Here is a 19772-nt window from a genome sequence, read left to right as displayed (position 1 = left end):
AAAGGAAGAAATAAGGCTTAATTTCTTTGCCGATGATGCAATGATTATTACAAGTCAACCGTTAATTATGGTAAAAGATATTATTAAAAAATTGGAAGAATTTAAAAATATATCAGGACTATTCGTTAATATTAAAAAGTCAGAGATACTATGTCTTAATACCCCACCAAGGGAACAACTGGAGATTAGGAAAATATCAGGGTTAAGATTAGGATTAAAGAAGCTGAAATACTTAGGAGTATGGATATATAAAAACCCAAAGAGTATAGTCAAGGGGAATTATAAACAAAAATGGAAGGTAATAGAGAAACAGTTTAAGAATTGGGAAGGGAAAACATTAACAAGAGTGGACAGAATAAGGGCACTAAAAATGTTTATAATACCAAAATTGACATATTTATTTCAAACATTACCGAACACAGTAGATAGGAAGACACTAAAGACATGGGACAGGAGAATAAGAAAATGGGCAGTCGGAGGAAAAAGGCCCAGAATAAGGGACAAATGGTTAAATGCAAAAGAGGAAGAGGGAGGCTGGGGGATTCCAAGTTTAGAAGTCTATCACGATGCGTTTCAAATCCAAAGATTATTGGAAATACAGTATACTAAAAAAAAATGGGCAAATATGGAGAAGATAATAAATAATACTAAAGAAAAAGAAATAACATTTAGGAAATGGAGTAGGAGAGAAGAAGCAGAATTTAAGGAACCTTTTAAAGGAACAATAAAAGTGTGGAAAAAAAGAAAGAAGAAGCTAAGTCCAGGCAATGAGAATAAGATGGCAACTATATGGCAAATTAATTACAATAACAACGAAATTATAGGCAGAACATTGAGATCAATTGAAAGTAAAGGGAAAAGGTTAGTGGAGGATTTGTATACAATAGATGGAGACCCTGTAGAACAAAAAGAAATTCAGAATTGGATAGGATCAGGGAATTGGATTCAAAGCTGGGCTATAAGACAGGAAATTTTTAGATTGAGAGAAAAAATTAGAGAACAGGACAGTCCGTTTGAGAAGGTGATTAGGAAATGTTTGAGAGAGGAAAAGAAGGTGGCAGGAGATCTGTATGAACAAATTATAACGGTAAAAGAAGAAATAGTAGAGGAAGTTTTCCAAACATGGAGAATGGACATGGAAATTGAGAGGGAAGATATACAAAGGGAAATAAGTAATATAGCAAAAGAAAAGTACAATGTATTAAGGGAAGCAAGAAGGAAAATGTTACAAAAATGGTACAGAACTCCTGCACAACTTTCACGGTTTTTACCAGGGATGAAAGATAGGTGTTGGCACGGTTGTGAACAAAGAGGGGTGTTCAATCATATGATATGGGAGTGCGATCGGGTGCAAGAATACTGGAGAATGATTGAAGGAGAAATCAATAGAATGCTAAATCTACAAATAGTAATAGTTAATAGAAATGTACTACATGCAAGGATAACAGAAGTGAAGAATATACAAAAAGAAAAAATGATTGACAAATTAATAGCATGTGCACAAATTGTTTTAGAATCATAGAATAGTAGAGTTGGAAGAGACCACATGGGCCATCTAGTCCAACCCCCTGCTAAGAAGCAGGAAGTGAGCGGTTTTAGTGAGCGGTTAGAAAGATAAAACAAAATGGACTCTGACGAATTGGTATAAGTATATAGTTGATATGTTAAATGTAGAAATCACAAATTGCAAATGGAATAATATAGATAAAATTGAAAATATTGCAATAATCAAGGGGATGTGGGAACCAGTTAGGAACTATTTAGAGAATGTACTAAGATGTGGAGTGGAAAAATTAAGATTGAGATTGATATTTCAAATGTAACTTCTGTAGTTTGTTGTATAAAGAGTATGTACAAGGAGGGGAGGGTGGGAGGGTGGGAGTGGGATAAAATGACAAAACAACAACAATAAAAAAAATAAAAAAAATTAAAAAAAGTATCCTGGAAGCTTTCTATGTTCTTCTTTTGTAGTCTTGCTCAAGTTTTTCTACCTATACCTTTGCTGTTGTCTTATGTTATACTGGTGACTTTCTGGCTATTCCTGGACCTTCAGATTTGCATGCGACATTTGGATTTCTGACTGGTTATCACCTATTGCTGACCCTTTCCTGGATTATACATCTTCTATCTTTATTCCTGATTTTTCCTATATTTTCATGTGCTTTTACAATAAACTGTTTGTTTATACTCTGGATTCTTGTGTGATGCTGTGGTCATCGGGGTTTCTAGGCCTGAGGTACAACAATTGATTGGGCAACACGTAATATTGTGTTGTCGAAGGCTTTTATGACTGGAATCACTGGGTTGCTGTGAGTTTTTCAGACCGTATGGCCATGTTCCAGCAGCATTCTCTCCTGACGTTTCACCTGCATCTGTGGCTAATGGCATCTTCAGAGGTTCTGTTGGCAATGAAGCAAGTGGAGTGTATATATAAATATCTGTGGAATGTCCAGGGTGGGAGAAAGAACCCTAGTCTGCTTAAAGCAAGTGTGACATTGTTTTCCTTTTTATTTGGCTCTGCAACAGAGAAAGGATCTGCAAGTGATGAATATGTGCAACATGGCAGGTCGATATCTATCTTTCAGTGAGCGCAGGATTCGTGTCTCTTAAGTTGGAATTCAGGAAGTTTGTTTTTTTAACAGGCTCGGTTATAAATTGTGGTGCGTGAGCTTCCAATCTCCGGAAGCAGTGAAGGTTTTTATCCTCCGAAACCTGCCCAGGGATCTAATCGTCTGGATCAAGCCTCCCCAGCAAAACCTGCTTTCTGGCGCTTCAGAGGCATTCGGGGAACGCACTTGGCCGTTTTACTGCAAATTACCTTCCCAGATAATGCGGAAAGGCCAATGCATCATAAAGGAAGCAGACTTTCCCCTTAAGCTGAATTCAGAGTTATTCACGGGCTGAACGAGAACAGAGAGACTCAGGTGCAGCAAAACAAGATGATGCAATGGCAACATGCTGTGTGACTTTGTGGTTCTCTGTGCCTGTGAGGATACACTCTGGCTGGATCTACATTGCATTATAGGGTCAGTGTAGACCAGGCTAGGGCCGGGCTGTGGTGCAGCTGGTTAGTAGCCGGCTGCAATAAATCACTACTGATCGAGAGGTCATGGGATCAAAGCCTGGGTTGGATTGAGCTCCTGACTGTTAATAGCCTAGCTCGTTGCCCATCTAAGCAGCTCGAAAAACAGTTGCATCTGTTGAGTAGAAAATTCTGGGTACCTCTTTATGCAGGGAGGCTAATTTAACAAATTTACAACATAAAAACGTCCAGCAGTGTGTGTGCAGAAAAATGAGGAAGTCCTCCACCAAGGAATCGGTGTCACATTGGATGATGAAACAGCAGCTCCCCTGTGGCCAGAATCGAGCATACCCTCATGAAGCCGGAAGCTGGAAAATGTATGTCTAATAATGTCTAATATATGTTGTATGTCTAATAATGGCATTGAATGTCTGCTATATATATATGCATCGTAATCAACCCTGAGTCCCCTTCAGGGTGAGAAGGGCAGAATATACAAGGGTTGAATGAAAAGTAATGCCTCCACCTTCGTTACTTGGGTTTGGATGGGAATATTTTAATAAATCAAACGTAGAAATAATCCTGAGAATGTGCTCTTTAACTAGCAGTATTCACTTTTCCACATAATCACCAGACAATTGGATACATTTCTGCCAACAATGAACAAGTTTTCTGAAGCCGTCACGGAAGAAGTCAACACTCTGTTTCCACAACCAGCGTCTCAAAGGACCCATCGTGCACAGATCTTCCAATAGCCAAGCAAAGCAATAATGTGACCCACACGTTCTTGGGAAATGCCGATCATGCTTGACATTTCTTTCCGATTGTCCTGAATCAATTTGTCAACCTTTTGCTTGTAAAACTCAGTGGCTGCTGTCACAGGATGTCCAACTCTTGTGTTTGTCATGCAAAGTCAGATGTTCCCACCTTAACATCTTTAAGCTTACTCACCCAATGATGCACGGGACTCACATCAACACAATCACCATAAACAGCTTGCATTCTCTGATGAGTCTCCTTTGGGGTGACACCTTCTGCGGTCAAGAATTCAGTGACTGCACGTTGCTTAAGTTGCATTGACCAACCATCTGCGCAGGGTTCCATACTTCCCACTTTAGCAACACAACTGTTCAATGCAAAGGCTTCCCCATCTGCGCAGGGTTCCATACTTCACACTTTAACAACACAACCGTTCAATGCTAAGGCTTCCCGCCAAGTGGAACCATAGAGGAGAGTCTACTGAACAAGCCAGGACCTGCCGCAGACCAGAACTGCCATCAGTTGAGGAGCTATGAAGGTGGAGGCATTATTTTTCATTCAACCCTCATAAATCAGGCCTTTCTCAGTCTCTGGTTAGAGATGTTCTTTTGTTGAGAGGACAAGGCAGGAGCAGCATTTGGCGAACGCAGGAGTTGTTTTTGCTTTGCTTAAAATTTCATGAGTGAGTCAGGCAGGATAATGGTGCTATTAAAACTTTATCTGGAAGCACTCTCGGCTGCCGAGGATTATGAAAATTGTAGCATGTAGAGAGCACGGGGGATTCTCTTAGCGTGACAATCCCTCCTCCCAACACCTTGCTTTGTTCCTGAACCCAAAATGGGAGAGGAAAGCACGGGTCTAGGGAGCTGTTGGCACAAAGTCTGTTGTGTATTCCTGCCCATGCAGTCAGGCAGCCACGTAGTCCTTTGTAAAAGCCCTCCGTAGAATTACAGACCTGCTAAAAGCACAACTCCTAGGAATGCATAGCACTGAGGCATGGCAGTGAAAGTGGTGACAACATGCATTCATCCTACAGCAGGGGTCCCCAAACTTTTTAAACAGGGGGCCAGTTCACAATCCTTCGGACCATTGGAGGGCCGGACTATAGTTGGCCACCGAGCAATAATAATAATAATAATAATAATAATAATAATAATAATAATAACAACAACAACAACAACAACAATAACAACAGCAGCAGCAATAATAATAAAAAAGAGGGTTGGAAGAGACCCTTTGGGCCATTGAGTCTAATCCCCTTCTTCCTTTGTGCACCAAAAGCATAAGCAAAGCATCCCTGACAAATGGCCACCCAGCCACAATGTTAATAATAATAATAACAACAACAACAGCAGCAGCAGCAATATTAATAAAAAAAGAGGGTTGGAAGAGACCCTTCGGGCCATTGAATCCAATCCCCTTCTGCCTATGTGCACCAAAAGCACAAGCAAAGCACCCCTGACAGATGGCCACCCAGCCTCAATGTTAATAATAATAAATAATAATAATTATAATAAAGAGGGTTGGAAGAGACCCCTTGGGCCATTTAGTCCAACCCCCTTCTGCCTCTGTGGACCAAAAGCACAAGCAAAGCACCCCTGACAGATGGCAACCCAGCCTTAATAATAATAATAATAATAATCCAGCATAACTATCTTGTTTGCTGTGTCATACAACGTCGTTGTGTCAATAATAATAATAATAATGGTTGTAAGAGAAGAAGAGACCCCTTGGGTCATTTAGCCCAACCCCCTTCAGCCCTTGTGCCATGGGGGCCGGATAAATGGCTTCGGTGGGCCGCATCTGGCCACCGGGCCTTAGTTTGGGGACCCCTGTCCTACAGTGTAGATCAGGCATGGGTGAACTTCGGTTCTCCAGGTGTTTTGGACTTCAACTCCCACCATTCCTGGCCTCGGGCCCCTTTCCTTTTCCCCCTCAGCCGCTTAAGCGGCTGAGGGGGGAAAGGAAAGGGCCCGAGGCCAGGAATGGTGGGAGTTGAAGTCCAAAACACTTGCAGGGCCTAAGCCTGCCCATGCCTGGTGTAGATGCACCTTTAGTCTCTGGAGCAGCAGAAAAGAAGCTTGTCGTTCCTCAATAGGATCTCCTCTTGTATTCCCACTTGACCTTCTCTTCTCCAAGCAAAAGGTACCCAGTCTCCTCAGTCACTCCTCAAAGAGATTAGTAGTTTCCAAACCTTTGATCATTCTGGTGGCCCTTCTCTCAACCCTGTCCATTTCATCCATCTCCTTCTTGAATTGCTTTGCTCACAACTGGAGACAGGGCAATGATTCCAGGTAAACAGGTCTGACCAAAGCAGACGAGAGTAGGACTATAACTTCCCTGTTAGTGTTTTTGTTGTTATAGTGTGAAATGTACAATCAATTGTTGCTGTTGGATTGTGTATATGTGTTCCGGGAAGCATTCCAGCAGTCCAAGAGTTAATTACATGCCAGCCCTGATTGATTGCCTGCGGGGCCAATGGGTCAAGACTTCTGATTCAGCTAAGTGGGTGGAACATTCGTCATGAACTGTGGAATGTAAGGAGGTGCTGTCCTTGCCGAGGCAATATGTGTCCAGAGAGTGATGGTATTTAGTATTGTAAATAACTTGTAAATAAAGCCTTTAGAACCGCTGGGATCAGCAGATAATTAATGACTGAGGTGTCGTTTGTCGGTACCACTTTCGCCACTGCCCAAGTGGTCTGGCTGATGAGCAGAAGTGAGATATGACTCATCAATCGGTCAGGGAGACAATTCCCGGACATTCCCTTCATCTACATACTAGACTTCTCTTGATGCAGCCGAGAATCGTATTGCCTTTTTTTTTTTTTTGCTGTGGCATCACATTATTGCCTCATGTTCAGCTTATGGTCTGCTAAGACTCCCAGAACCCTTTCACATGGACTGTTTTCAAGCCAAGTGTCACCCATCCGATATCTGTGCACTGAACTGGGCACAGCCATATTCCAGGTGAGGCCTGACCAAAGCAGAAGAGACTAGGACTATGACTTACCCCCACTTGGATACTCAACTCCTACAGATGCAACCAAGAATCACATTGGCTTTTTTTAGCTGCAGCATTACATTTTGACTCCTGGAGAAGTCTGATCTAGCTACAAATGCTTCATGTCTCAATTGCATCCTGTTTTGACTACTATAATGCACTCTATTAAGTAAGCCCATTGCCAAGGGGGTGGTTTATGGGTTCAAACCACACCAAACAGCCCGGAAAACACACAGCAACCTTGTTGAGATCTCTCTCATGTTAGATCAGGAGATACTGGCCTGAAAAGTCAGTATCCTCTCCTAAATTTTATTTTCTGGCTATGGGCCTGCGATTAAGTGAAGCTGCCTTTGGAAATTGTTTGCAAACTTCAGTGGGTTAAAAACACTGCGTCCAGAATGCTAAGCAGGGCTGGGCACAGGAGTCATTTATGTAACTCTACTGTTGAAACAGCTCCATTGACTAGAAGTTCCTTTCTGGGTGGAACTCAAAGTGCTGGTTTTAACCTTCAAAATCCTACCAAGTTGAGCTCTTGTCTATTTGAAAATACATATCTCCTGATATAAACCAGTGTGAGCTTTAACCCAGTAGAGGGATTTTTCTCAGTCGTAATATCTTCGTAGGGAAATTTGGTGAGGATTTGAGAGAGAGTGCATCTACACCAGGCATGGACGAACTTTGGACCTCCAGGTGTTTTGGTAGGCTGTTAGGGATTGTGAGAGTTGAAGTCCAAAACACCTGGAGGGCTAAAGTTTGTCCATACTTGCTCTACACTGTATAATTAATGCAGTTTTGCCCCCACTTTGACTGCCTAGGCTCAATGCTATGGGATTACTGGGTCTCTGAAGTCTGGCGAGGTGCCAACACTCTGTCAGAGAAGGGAAGATACCCTGCAAAACTCTAAGGGTTCCATAGAATGGTACCAAGGAAGTTAAAGTGGCATGATTCTATTTTATTACCAATAGTCCTGTCCTTCCCTACTTGTCTCAGGTTATGAGGCTGTGAGTAAATACAACTTCAGGAGCGTGGAAAGGCAGGTTGGTGCAATATTATTGAGCACAGCACAACATGTTCGCTCGGAACCCACTGGTGCAACATCAAAAGGCAACCACAAAATTACATTTCCATACGGAATGCCTGCTATTGAGATTGGGCCACCTGCCGATTCCCATTCGGCATCCCAGCATTGTCCAGATCCTCGCCAGTAAACTCTTGCTGAGTGCTGCAACGTCCCACAAAGCGCAAAGGAAGCTGAGGATACAAGGCATCAATGCACTCAATGGGGGGTCTGTTGCTGTGTTCCTTAGAGAAGAAAATAACTCAAACAGTGTTTTTGTTCTCCAGATACCTTCACAGGCATTTCAGGCAGCAGCTGCAGTATTTTCCTTCCTAACATCACTTTCTCCTTCATTCTGAGATGCATTGGGGTAACAAACAGAGGGAGTTTTATGTCACTAGGGCTGTGTCCACACTGCAGAATAATCACACTTTTTTCAAAAGGAAAATAAGAGTTTAAACTGTTAGGAATTCCTCTTCTTCAGAAGAGGAAGGGGAGCAGGAAAGTGTTCATGAGTCAGAAGGGAAGTTGGAATCTGAGGAGGAGAATTTGCTAGTACCCACATTTCAGGAAAGTCGAAAGGAAACAGAGCAGAGACATCGTTCAGCTAGAATATCTGCCAGAATTGCAGCTGAGTAATTGGGAACTGCCCTAGCAGCTGGGAGGGGACTCAGGGCTATAAAGCAGAAGCAGGTGCAGCCAGCTCTTGCTGGTCACAAACTGACTCTTTGCTCCCCTTGTGCCTGCTTCAAGCCAGCCTCTGGGAAAGTGCTACTAAGGATTTATTGCTGTTTCTTTGTCTGAAGTAAGACTGCTACTTGATTTGGGAATTTATCAGAGATTTTACCCTAAGACTTCCTTGCTTTCTTTTGCATTATACCACTGAGTGTGCTGTTCTTTATGTTTTGCTGAAATAAAACAGATTTCATTTACTTACTACATTGTTTTAAGGCTGTTCTTGAAAGACAAAACAGGACATAAACAGACCCATCCGGTTTATTGTCCCCACACAGCAGGTATACTTAATCCCATCATCAGCCATCGCCTTACCCATTGTTCAGAAACTTGCCCCTCTTTCCTCATTGGGCAGAGGGAAATTTGCATCAAAGGTGGGTGGCACTCTCTCATTGGCAAGGCTGGCTCCAGCCAGGGGCGATGGGAATTTTGAACCTGAAAACTGTATAAAAGTGCAGGCTTTGCTATGTCATGTATCTCAGCTTATTTTAGCAAACTATCGCAGGCTGGCATCACTTTCAGCTGAAATTAAATAAAATACCTCGTTGGCTTCTGCTTCATCTTGGTGAGATATATTCTGGAAATCATTGGCTTCTGTTTCTCACCAGGCTTAACCCACAGCTGCTGGGATCTCACTATCCAATGTGGTTCTAAATTGCCCAACAACACTTTGACTCCACATTAATGGCCACGACTCAATGTTATGGGATTCTAGGATTTGTAGTTAAGTCAGTGGTTTGTCCTTCTCTGACAAAGATCTCTTGACCTGGTGCCTTGATAAACTACAAATCCCAGGATTCCGTAGGATGTAGACACGGCAGATAAAGTTAACTCAAAATGCTGTAATTCTGCAGTGTGGATGAGAAATCTCTCGCCGGGTTGAAGGCTAGTTAAAATCTGCTGTGGATCAATGGTTTCCATAGAACCTCTATCACGTTCCCTTTTATTTCTTCCTTCTGTTAGTATTATTATTTAACCAGTTCTGTATTCATTTTCAACTTTTGTAAACTAATGTTTTATTTTCATCTTTTGCAAATCATTGCAAGAAGGTGGGATATAAGTTTGCTAAATGAATAACTGTGGAGCGCATTGTCTGGGACACACTTTGGCCTTTCTATCGGTCTGCCACTTTCCCTGAGGTCTGTGTAACTAACTTCAAGATTGTAATGAAAGAGCTTTGGGAATGTGCGAGGGATCTCTCCTAACCAGCTAAGGGAAGCTTCAATGCATATCATTAGCTGTTGGAGGGATGGGTTGCATTTCGTTTAATGTTTTTAAAGCATCCGTTGAGCCGCGAAGAAGCCCTCTCCAAACACAGCTTGGTCCAGGGATGAAACCAGGCTGGAAGGAGAAGAGGCAGGCGGGTCTCAGCAGGCAGCTTCCGAATTCCTGAATTAATTCTGTCTCTCACACCATAGCTTTATTTGTATTGGATTTCCCGGCGAGTAATCCTCGGATTACAGAGAGACCAACGCTTTGCCCGGTGCATACAAAACGCCCGGAAAGCTGGACACGGCCTCCGCTTCGCAGATGAGATGCGGCCGAGCGGTTTAGCCGTGTCCGATAATTAAGCAAAGAGTTGTAGGATTATAGCTTAGAACTGACAATTAATAGGAATCCATACAATCCTAGAATTGGAATAGACCCCGAGGGGACATCCAGTCCAACCCTATTCTGCCAGGCAGGAAAACACAATCCAAGACTTCCCGACAGATGGCCGTCCAGCCTCTGCAGATGCAGGCAAAATGTCAGGAGAGAATGCAAAGCCCAGAAATGCCTTCCTTGACAGAATGCAGAAAAGAAAGGGAGGGCCTCAGAAGGTCCCAATTCTTTTATCACAAAGACTTGGCAATGAAGGAGCAACTGAGAGATGCGGTTGGGATGCAAATCGGCCCTGGGTTGCTGACCGCTGACTGGCAACACTCTGCTTCCTGTTTCGGGCTCTCGCACTCCTTGCGAATTTGACCTTGGCTGGGATATCGTTCTTCTCTTGTAAGGTCCAGATGGACTTCTGGATTTATCTCCTCGTTTGGACCTTGGACCTTTACGCTCTCGCTCCTTCTGCTTGGCCGGCAACCTTTTGGCTTGGACACTCAGGGAAAGGGAAAGATCAAGTTTTTGTTGTTGTTTGCTGGCTATTTTTAGGAACCTCCTTGAAGTGCCTTTCAGAATGGGGCAGCAGGAGATACTGCGGAGTTTGTCTTAGAAGTGAAGAAGTTGGAGAAGAATTGGAGAGCTGCTTAGCCAAGCCCACCAAGGAGCAAACAGAGCTGCTTTCCTCCTCCTCCTCCTCCTCCTCCTCCTCCTCCTCCTCCTCCTCCTCCTTCTCCTCCTCCTCCTCCTCCTCCTCCTCCTCCTCTTCTTCTTCTTCTTCTTCCTCTTCTTCCTCTTCTTCCTCCTCTTCCTCATCATCTTCTTCCTCTTCCTCCTCTTGGCAATGGAGGCCTCCAAGGGCTGGTTGCCCTCCGGTCTCCAGCCTGGTCCATCATCATGTTAGCAGAGAGTAGCAGAGAGTTGCACCTATCGGGAGGAACCATGAGATATCACACTTAAAATGCAAGGCCATCAGTTACAGTTACAAAAGTTTTATTCAAGAAAATTATAGCTTACAGTCAAGAGGCTGAGGGTCCTCCCTCTAACTAATTTAAGTTCATTCTTAGCTTAATCCAAGCTAAGCTTAATCCAAGATGGAGGTCCTCCTAGTCAGTCATGGGACCGATCCGGGTATTGGGTGGTAACCTGTGCTTGATGGGGTTACAATCCACTTGAAGACACAGGTCCGCAGTTTGGGAGTCCTCCTGAACTCAGTGCTGAGGCTTGAAGCTCAGGTGTCAGTGGTGGCTGGGAAGGTCTTTGCATAATTAAAACTTCAGTGCCAGTAATGCAGCAACTCTTGAATATTTTATTTAAAAACCCTAAAAATCCCTTACCTAGATGACCCTTTCTCAAAAATCTTGTTTTTCTATGAAAGTGTCGACAGGACATGTTCTGCCTGACATTTGCTCTTTGCTCACAATATAAGGTCATGCAAACTGCAGTAATGATTTGGCTGCTGGATGATGCATACGTGGGGTGAACTATGAACATGTCACCTGAGGATAGTGCATACGTGGAGCAAACTATGGGCACTTCACCTGATGTGATGAGTAATGAGTTATATATGTTTCAAAGCAACTACGCATGTCCAAAAGGATTATCACAGTCAGCAAATTCCATTGTCAGTTAGCTTTCTGCGCATGCTTGTGTAAAATTGTATAAATGGGAAAGCCACTATAGGCAAGGGGTGGCATTGTGTTTTCTGGGCATTAGCTAACATTGTCACCTGCTCTTGGCCAAAAGTAAATTATCTTGAAGACAACTTCTGCTGTCAGTCTGCTTTCTTCACCCGCGTCCAAACAAAATTCCGTAACACCAGCTGCGCCCATACCTTAAGAAGCCTGACTTAGCCATGGTGGTCCACGCCAGTTACACCTAGAATGGACTCCTGCAATGCACTCTACGTGGGGCTGCCCTTGAAGACAGCTCGGAAACTGAAATTAGTGCAAAGGTCGGCAGCCAGATTACTAACTAGAGTTGGTTATAGGGAGCACACCATGCCTCTAGTAAAGTAGCTCCATTGGCTACTGATGAGTTTCCAGAGTTTCCAGACCCAATCCAAAGTGCAGGTATCACCTATAAAGCCTTACATACTTTGGGTCCAAACTATCTTCAAGACCGCATCTCCTTCTATGAACTGGCATGGGCTTTAAGATCATAGAATCATAGAGTTGGAAGAGCCATCCAGTCCAACCCTCCTCTCAGTCCCACCTCCATCTCAAGTGTGGTTGGTGGGAACGAGAGAGAGAGAGAGAGAGAGAGAGAGAGAGAGAGAGAGAGAGAGAGAGAGAGAGAGAGCTCTGGAATGTCCTCCTGAAGGAATGCCCCCCACCCTCCAAGCCTTCCACACACAATTAAAGACATGGCTTTTGCAATGAGCCTTCAAGCATATCTAGATCCTTTTCAAATACATATGAGGGCCTTTAGATTCTCCATCAAGCACTTTACTAGCCTGAGATCGAGTGCTGTTTTTATCTGCGACAATAATAATAATAATACAGTAGAGTCTCACTTATCCAACATAAATGGCTGGCAGAATGTTGGATAAGTGAATATGTTGGATAATAAGGAGAGATTAAGGAAAAGCCTATTAAACATCAAATTAAGTTATGACTTTACAAATTAAGCACCAAAACATCATGTTATACAACAAATATGACAGAAAAAGTAGTTCAATACGCAGTAATGCTAAGTAGTAAATACTGTATTTATGAATTTAGCACCAAAATATCATGATGTTTTGAAAACATTGACTACAAAAATGTGTTGGATAATCCAGAACGTTGGATAAGTGAGACTCTACTGTAATAATAATAATAATAATAATAATAATAATAATAATAATAATAATAAACTTTATTTATATCCCGCCACCATCTCCCCACGGGGACTCGGGGCAGCTTACATGGGGCAGTGGCCCAAACAACATAAGAACAAAATATAAGCAACACAATACAATCACAATATAAAAAGATAAAACAATAATACAATATATCAATATAAACAACAATACAAGATAAAAATTTCATTTAAAACACATAAATGGTAAGACCATAATATGGGAGGCCCTGTGCTGCTGCTTCTCCTCCTCCTCTTGCCCTTGTCCCCTGACCTTCTCAATCCCTTCTTCCCATCTACTGCTGCTCAAAATGTCCCTGTGCTCCACTCCTAACCAATCCATCCTTTCTCTCTTTCTTTGACATTCACCCATTCTAGCGTGGACATCAAAAACCAAGAAGGACCAAAATGTATGCAGTAAGGTCCAAGAACACCTTCACGTTGACTGGGCCCCAATCATTTGCCCCATGGTGCAATGGTTTCAGTGCTGGACTATGATTCTGGAGAGCAGGGTTCGAATCCTGTTCAGCCTTGGATTTCCTCTGGGTGACCTTGGGCGAGCCTCAAAGGAAGGCAAAGGCAAATCCTCTCTGGATAAATCTTGCCAAGCAATTCCCTGATGGGTCACCATAAATCAGGAATGACTTAAAGGTGATAGACAGACAGACAGAAAGATAGATAGGTAGGTAGAGCAACACACAGAGAGAATCTCATTTCCAATTGTCAGTGAACAGGAGAAAGTAGTATCTGTTCACACTCTCCTTCCCTCCATCCGATTAAATATATGAGATTGTCACTCAAGGCCCTGCGTGCTTTAATCCCTTCCTTAATCTTTCTCTCTCCCCTATTAAATTCCTCCTCCTCCCTCCTCTCGTCTTGTTTTGAAAGGACAGGACAGGACATCTCCTGCTCCCTTTATGGCCGTGATGCCGAGAAGGGAATGTTCCCAAATGCCTTTCAATCAGCAATGGACCAAGTTCAGCTTTCCAGAGGTTGCTGGGCTACAACTTCCAGCTGTTTGAGCCCTTGGAACACATGGTGAAGGCTCATGGAAGCTGCAATCCAGCGGTCCTGGAGAGTAGCCATGGGCCAGTGCCACTTAACATGGGAAAGGTCAAGGTTGGCTGGAAGAACAACGGGAGATGGAGGCTCAGAAAGTAACTTTTCTAAACTCTGCTTGTAGAGACATGTCTGTTCCAATACATGAGGACTCCAAGGTTTTAGGAGAACGGTTCCCAACATCTTGAGTGCTTTAGATGTTGGACTTCAGCTCCCAGATTGGCTGTGGCTTCTGGGAGCTGAGGTCCCAAACACCTGAAAGACCAAAGATTGGGATCCTCTGCTTTTGGAGATGAAGGAGAAGATCTGGGATTCTTAAAGGCAGGAGATTCTTGAACTTCCCTGTATAGACACCACTCTGGACCTCGTTTTGAGATAAAGGTGGGAAGATATGAGGATTCCAAGATTTTAGGACAACAGTTCCCAACTTTGAGTTCTCCAGATGTTTGGGAATTCAGCTTCCAGAATCCCTGTCAGTTGCCCAGATTGGCTGTGGTTTCTGGGAGCTGAAGTCCCAAATACCTGGAGAACCAAAGATTGGGATCAACTGCTTTTGGAGATGAAGGAGAAGATCTGGGATTCTTAAAGGCAGGAGATGTTTGAACTTCCCTGTATAGACGCCACTCTGGATCTCATTTTGAGATAGACAGGAGGACTCCAAGGTTTTAGGACAACGCTTCTCAACTTTGAGTTCTCCAGATGTTTGGGAATTCAACTCCCAGAATCCCTGTCAGTTGCCCAGATTGGCTTTGGCTTCCGGGAGCTGGAGTCCCAAATACCTGGAGAACCAAAGATTGGGATCCACTGCTTTTGGAGATGAAGGAGAAGATCTGGGATTCTTAAAGGCAGGAGATGCTTGAACTTCCCTGTATAGACACCACTCTGGACCTCATTTTGAGATAAAGGTGGGAAGACATGAGGACTCCAAGGTTTTAGGACAACGCTTCTCAACTTTGAGTTCTCCAGATGTTTGGGAATTCAACTCCCAGAATCCCTGTCAGTTGCCCAGATTGGCTGTGGCTTCCGGGAGCTGGAGTCCCAAATACCTGGAGAACCAAAGATTGGGATCAACTGCTTTTGGAGATGAAGGAGAAGATCTGGGATTCTTAAAGGCAGGAGATGCTTGAACTTCCCTGTATACTTGCCACTCTGGATCTCATTTTGAGAGGAAGGAGGGATATAAATTCGGTAAATAAAATCAAATAAAATACCAAAAGAAGCCATGTACCTCTGATTACGTGCCAATTGTTGGTCAACTATATTCGCCTCCCATTTGGCTTGTGGTGTTCTTAGAGGACTCTAGATGTTCCATGAGGAAATCTGTTTCAGGGGCATCTTTTTCTACTTCCAATTTGCTTCTGAGGTCTTGTCTACATTAGCTTTATACTATTCATTGGACTGGGTTGCTTCTACGCTGGAGAATTAATGCAGTTTGACCCCACTTTAACTGCTATGTCTCAATGCAATGGAATACTTGGAGTTGTAGTTTGATGAGGCACCAGCTCTCTTTGGCAGAGAAGGCTCCATGCCTTGTAAAACTGCAACTCCCAGGATTCCTTAACACTGAGCTGTGGCAGTTAAAGTGGAGCCAAACTTGATTAATCCCATAGCGTTGATGCACCCTTGGATAGGGTGCAATTTGGCCATGGACTACTTCATGGCCATTCTCTTGAGATGCCACCAGCCTTTGTTCTCTGCTACACTGAGTGGTTTTTCAAAGCCTGGCACCTCCTGAATGTGGGATCTTGGTGTTTTGCCCCATGGCCACCTCCTTTCCTTTTCTCAGCCTTATTGAAATATGGGGAAGGGGAGCTGAGATCTCCAAGGGCAGGTGGGCCACCCAGTTGGGTGCCTTTTGCAAACCACATCTTAATTGAAGAGCTGGAGAGATGCTTGCGGTAGACTTTTTCAAGTGCAAGCGGGGTGTGTGTGAACGAAATGAGTTTTTAAAGCATAATTAATATCTCCTGCTAAAGCCTTTAAACGGTAATGAGAGGCAGTGCTCAAAACAAGGGGCTTCTCGGCATTTGTCACGCAGCCAGCGCTGGAGTTAATTACCTGTAGCGGCATTTGGAGACTCAGCTCTCTTAAATTTGGAAGACTTCTGCAAGGTTTTTGGGAGAACTGAGCAGGAAGTTCAGGGGAGAAACTGTTGTGACTCAGCTGGAGCCTCAGAGTGACTCTGATGGGGATTGTGGGATTCAGGTTCAAGATGATGGGATTCTGGTTCAAGATGGCTCTGATGGGAATTATGGGATTCAAGTTCAGAGTGTTTCTGCTGTGGAAGATGAGGAACAGGAAGGCTTTTCCACAGCAGGAAATGGTGTTGATGATACTAACCAGGTGCAAATTGACCCAGGAAGGGAGGACAGCTCCCAGCCTGATAGCATGCAGACAGACACTAATGCTAACGAGCTGTCTGGCCTTGACGAAACGGAATCTTTGGATCGAGCTGATCGTTTGGAATTCCAGGTTCGCAGAAGTGTTAGAATAGCAAACAAGAGGGAGGTCAGAGGCCAAAGAAATGCGTTCATGCTATGCAAGGGGTATTAAAAGAGTGTGCTGAGAGAGAAACCTTTGTCAAAGCAACTTCTCGTTCGAGTCAAGAAGCAAGCTCTTGTTTTCCCGGATTTCTTACATCCTTTGTGTGTTCATTTTCGTGGGACTTTGTCATGCTGTAATGGAACCTTGTTTTATGCCTAATGTTTTCTTGGATTAATCTTTATAGCCTCATTTTGCAACAATCTCTTTTGGAACTTTACTGTTGCTTTTTAAGAACTGTTAATTTCCTATTTACTAATAAACTACAAAGACTTCAACCTGTGTGCAGCCTGGTGTATTTAGCAAGGTGAAGATAACCTGAGGTGCGACAGAAACCTTGTGCATTTGACAATATAGTTTTGTCACCAATCCAGTTTAGCAGAATCCTAGAATCCTAGAACTGGAAGGGACCCCGAGGATCATCTAGTCCAGCCCTTTTCTGTTATTCAGGAATGCGCAGCTAAAGTCTTCCCAGAAGGTGACCATTCAAACTCTAAACCCATCACCCTCTAAAGAAGTTTTTTGGTAAAATCATACAGTTGGAAGGGGATTCCCAAAGGCCATCTAGTCCAAGCCATGCCCAGAAGATGATCATTCAACTCCCACTGAAAGACCTTCAAAGATGGAAAGTTCACTATCCTCCAAGGTCTGAGTAGGAAGGGGCTCCAAGAGCTATCTAGTCCACATGCCATGCAGAAATATACAACTAAAGCATCTCATAAGATGTCCTTTTAACTTCTGTTCTAGTATCTCCAAAGATGGACAGTTCTCCACACTCTAAAGAAGTCTTTTGGTAGATTCATAGTATTGGAACGGATATCAAAGACCATCTAGTTCTGCCCATTTTGCCATGCAGGAAAACACAACTCAATCTCTCCCAGCAGACAACCATTCCACCTCTTTTGAAAGTCATCCAAGGACGGAACATCTACAAAGGTACTTCTTCATAGAATTCTAGAGTTGGAAGGGACCTCAAAGGCCATCTAGTCCAAACATCTGCCATGCAGAAATATGCAACTAAAGCACTCCTAGAAGTTGGCAATTCAACAACCTCTGTTGAAAGACTTCCAAAGATGGAGTATCCACCATCCTCCAAGGCAATCTTTAGTAGAATCCTAGAATTGGAAGGGGATCCCAAAGACCATCTAGTCCAACCCTTTCCTGCCATGCAGGAATACACAACCAAAACCCTCCTGAAAGATGCCCATTCAACCTCATGCATTTCCCATCTGGAGCTGGCTTTCCGCATGCGGAGCAGCTCATTCAATAAAGCTGTGCTGTGTGTTGCCCTTTGTGATTGAATCTGAAAATGAAAAAGAAATATTCTTGACAGGCTGGAGGAACAGATTAGGGAAGGGATTAAGGCCGAAGATGCACAGAGCGATGAAGCGCTGATATTTAATAGGAGGTCAGAGGAGGATGCAGGGAAAAGCTCTTATTCTAACCAGTAGGAACAGAACATTAATGCTTGTGTGTGTGTGTGCTTTCCATCCATTGTTGAGGTCACATTTGGAAATTACAGCTGAGATTCTGCATTGGGGTTGATGTAGCATGAATCTTCATTTGCATGGTTCGTTGTGTTGACCTATAAAACCCGGGCTATTTGGAAGATTGTCTCTCCCCTGGGATGAACCCAGAGCCGGTCCTAGGTATTTTTCAAGTGTAGGCGAACAGAATTTTGGAGCCCCCCCCCCCCCCCCAAACCAATCACTGAAAAATAAAAGCGTTGGATAAGCGAAAATGTTGGATAATAAGGAAAGATAAAGGAAAAGCCTATTAAACATCAAATTACATTATGAGTTTACAAATTATGAACCAAAACATCATGTTTTACAACAAATCAATAGAAAAAAGCAGTTCAATACATGGTAATGTTATGTAGGAATTACTATATTTGCAAATTTAGCACTAAACATTGAACAGGGATATAGGGCAGTGTGGACTTAGATAACCCAGATAGCCACCAGTATTAAAAAAAACTCTAAAATCAGGACAATAAATAAAGAACAACACTCTGAAAACAGAAGAAATCCAGACAGTAAACAATCAGGGACAGCTAACTCCTCCCAAAAAAAGATTCTCCCAGGCAAGAAGAAGCCAGGCCTTGAAGCCACAGGGCCATTAAATGCTAATCAAGGTAATTAATTACAACATTCACACCTGCTTCAAAGAAAAGTTCTTTCTCCCACCCTGGACCTTCTACAGATATATAAACCCCACATACCTAGCTTCCAAGTTCCCACAGACCTCACAATCTCTGAAGGCCCCAAAGGTGGGCTCCCGTGGTGCAAAGGTGGGTCTGCGCCGGCCGGAAAGCCCAGCACGGGCACCGGGAGGCCCAGCGTGGCTGCCGAAAGGCCCAAAAGAGAAGGAGGTGGAGAGTGGTGCCCTCCTCTCAGGACGATGGCGCCCCTGGGACGATGGTGCCACAGGCAAGTGCCTAGTTCGCCTTATGGTTGGACCGCCTCTGGATGAACCTGGGATGGGTTGCCTCTGCTCAATGGCTCCTCTTGCTTCTTCCTCCTGGAGAGAAGGGAAGATTTGGGGCCATAAAGAGGGTCCTGTCCTGGGCCTTTCAGGGCTATGCAACGCCTTTACCAATGACTTGGACAACTATATAGACGGCATACTGATCCCATTTGCAGATGGCACCGAATTGGGAGAGAAGAGAGGTGAGGATTAGGATCCAAAATGACCTCGGCAGATTCAGAGAGTTGGGCAAAATTCCATGTGTCACACCCCAGACCTGAAGCCACCTATGACCAAAGCATAACACAAAAGTCCAGAGCATGGCAAACAGTTTATTGCAAAATCACGCAAAAGATATACAGTAGAGTCTCACTTATCCAACATAAACAGGCCGGCAGAACGTTGGATAAGTGAATATGTTGGATAATAGGGAGGGATTAAGGAAAAGCCTATTAAACATCAAATTAGCTTATGCTTTCACAAATTAAGCACCAAAACATCATGTTATACCACAAATTTGACAGAAAAAGTAGTTCAATACACAGTAATGCTATGTAGAAATTACTGTATTTACGAACTTGGCACCAAAATATCACGATGTACTGAAAACATTGACTACAAAAAAGCGTTGGATAATCCGGAACGTTGGATAAGCGAGTGTTGGATAAGTGAGACTCTACTGTATATAGTAAA

This window comes from Anolis carolinensis, chromosome 3 (assembly GCF_035594765.1).
Source record: "Anolis carolinensis isolate JA03-04 chromosome 3, rAnoCar3.1.pri, whole genome shotgun sequence".
Classification (NCBI taxonomy): Eukaryota; Metazoa; Chordata; class Lepidosauria; order Squamata; family Dactyloidae; genus Anolis; species Anolis carolinensis.
This window is presented reverse-complemented; position numbering follows the sequence as displayed.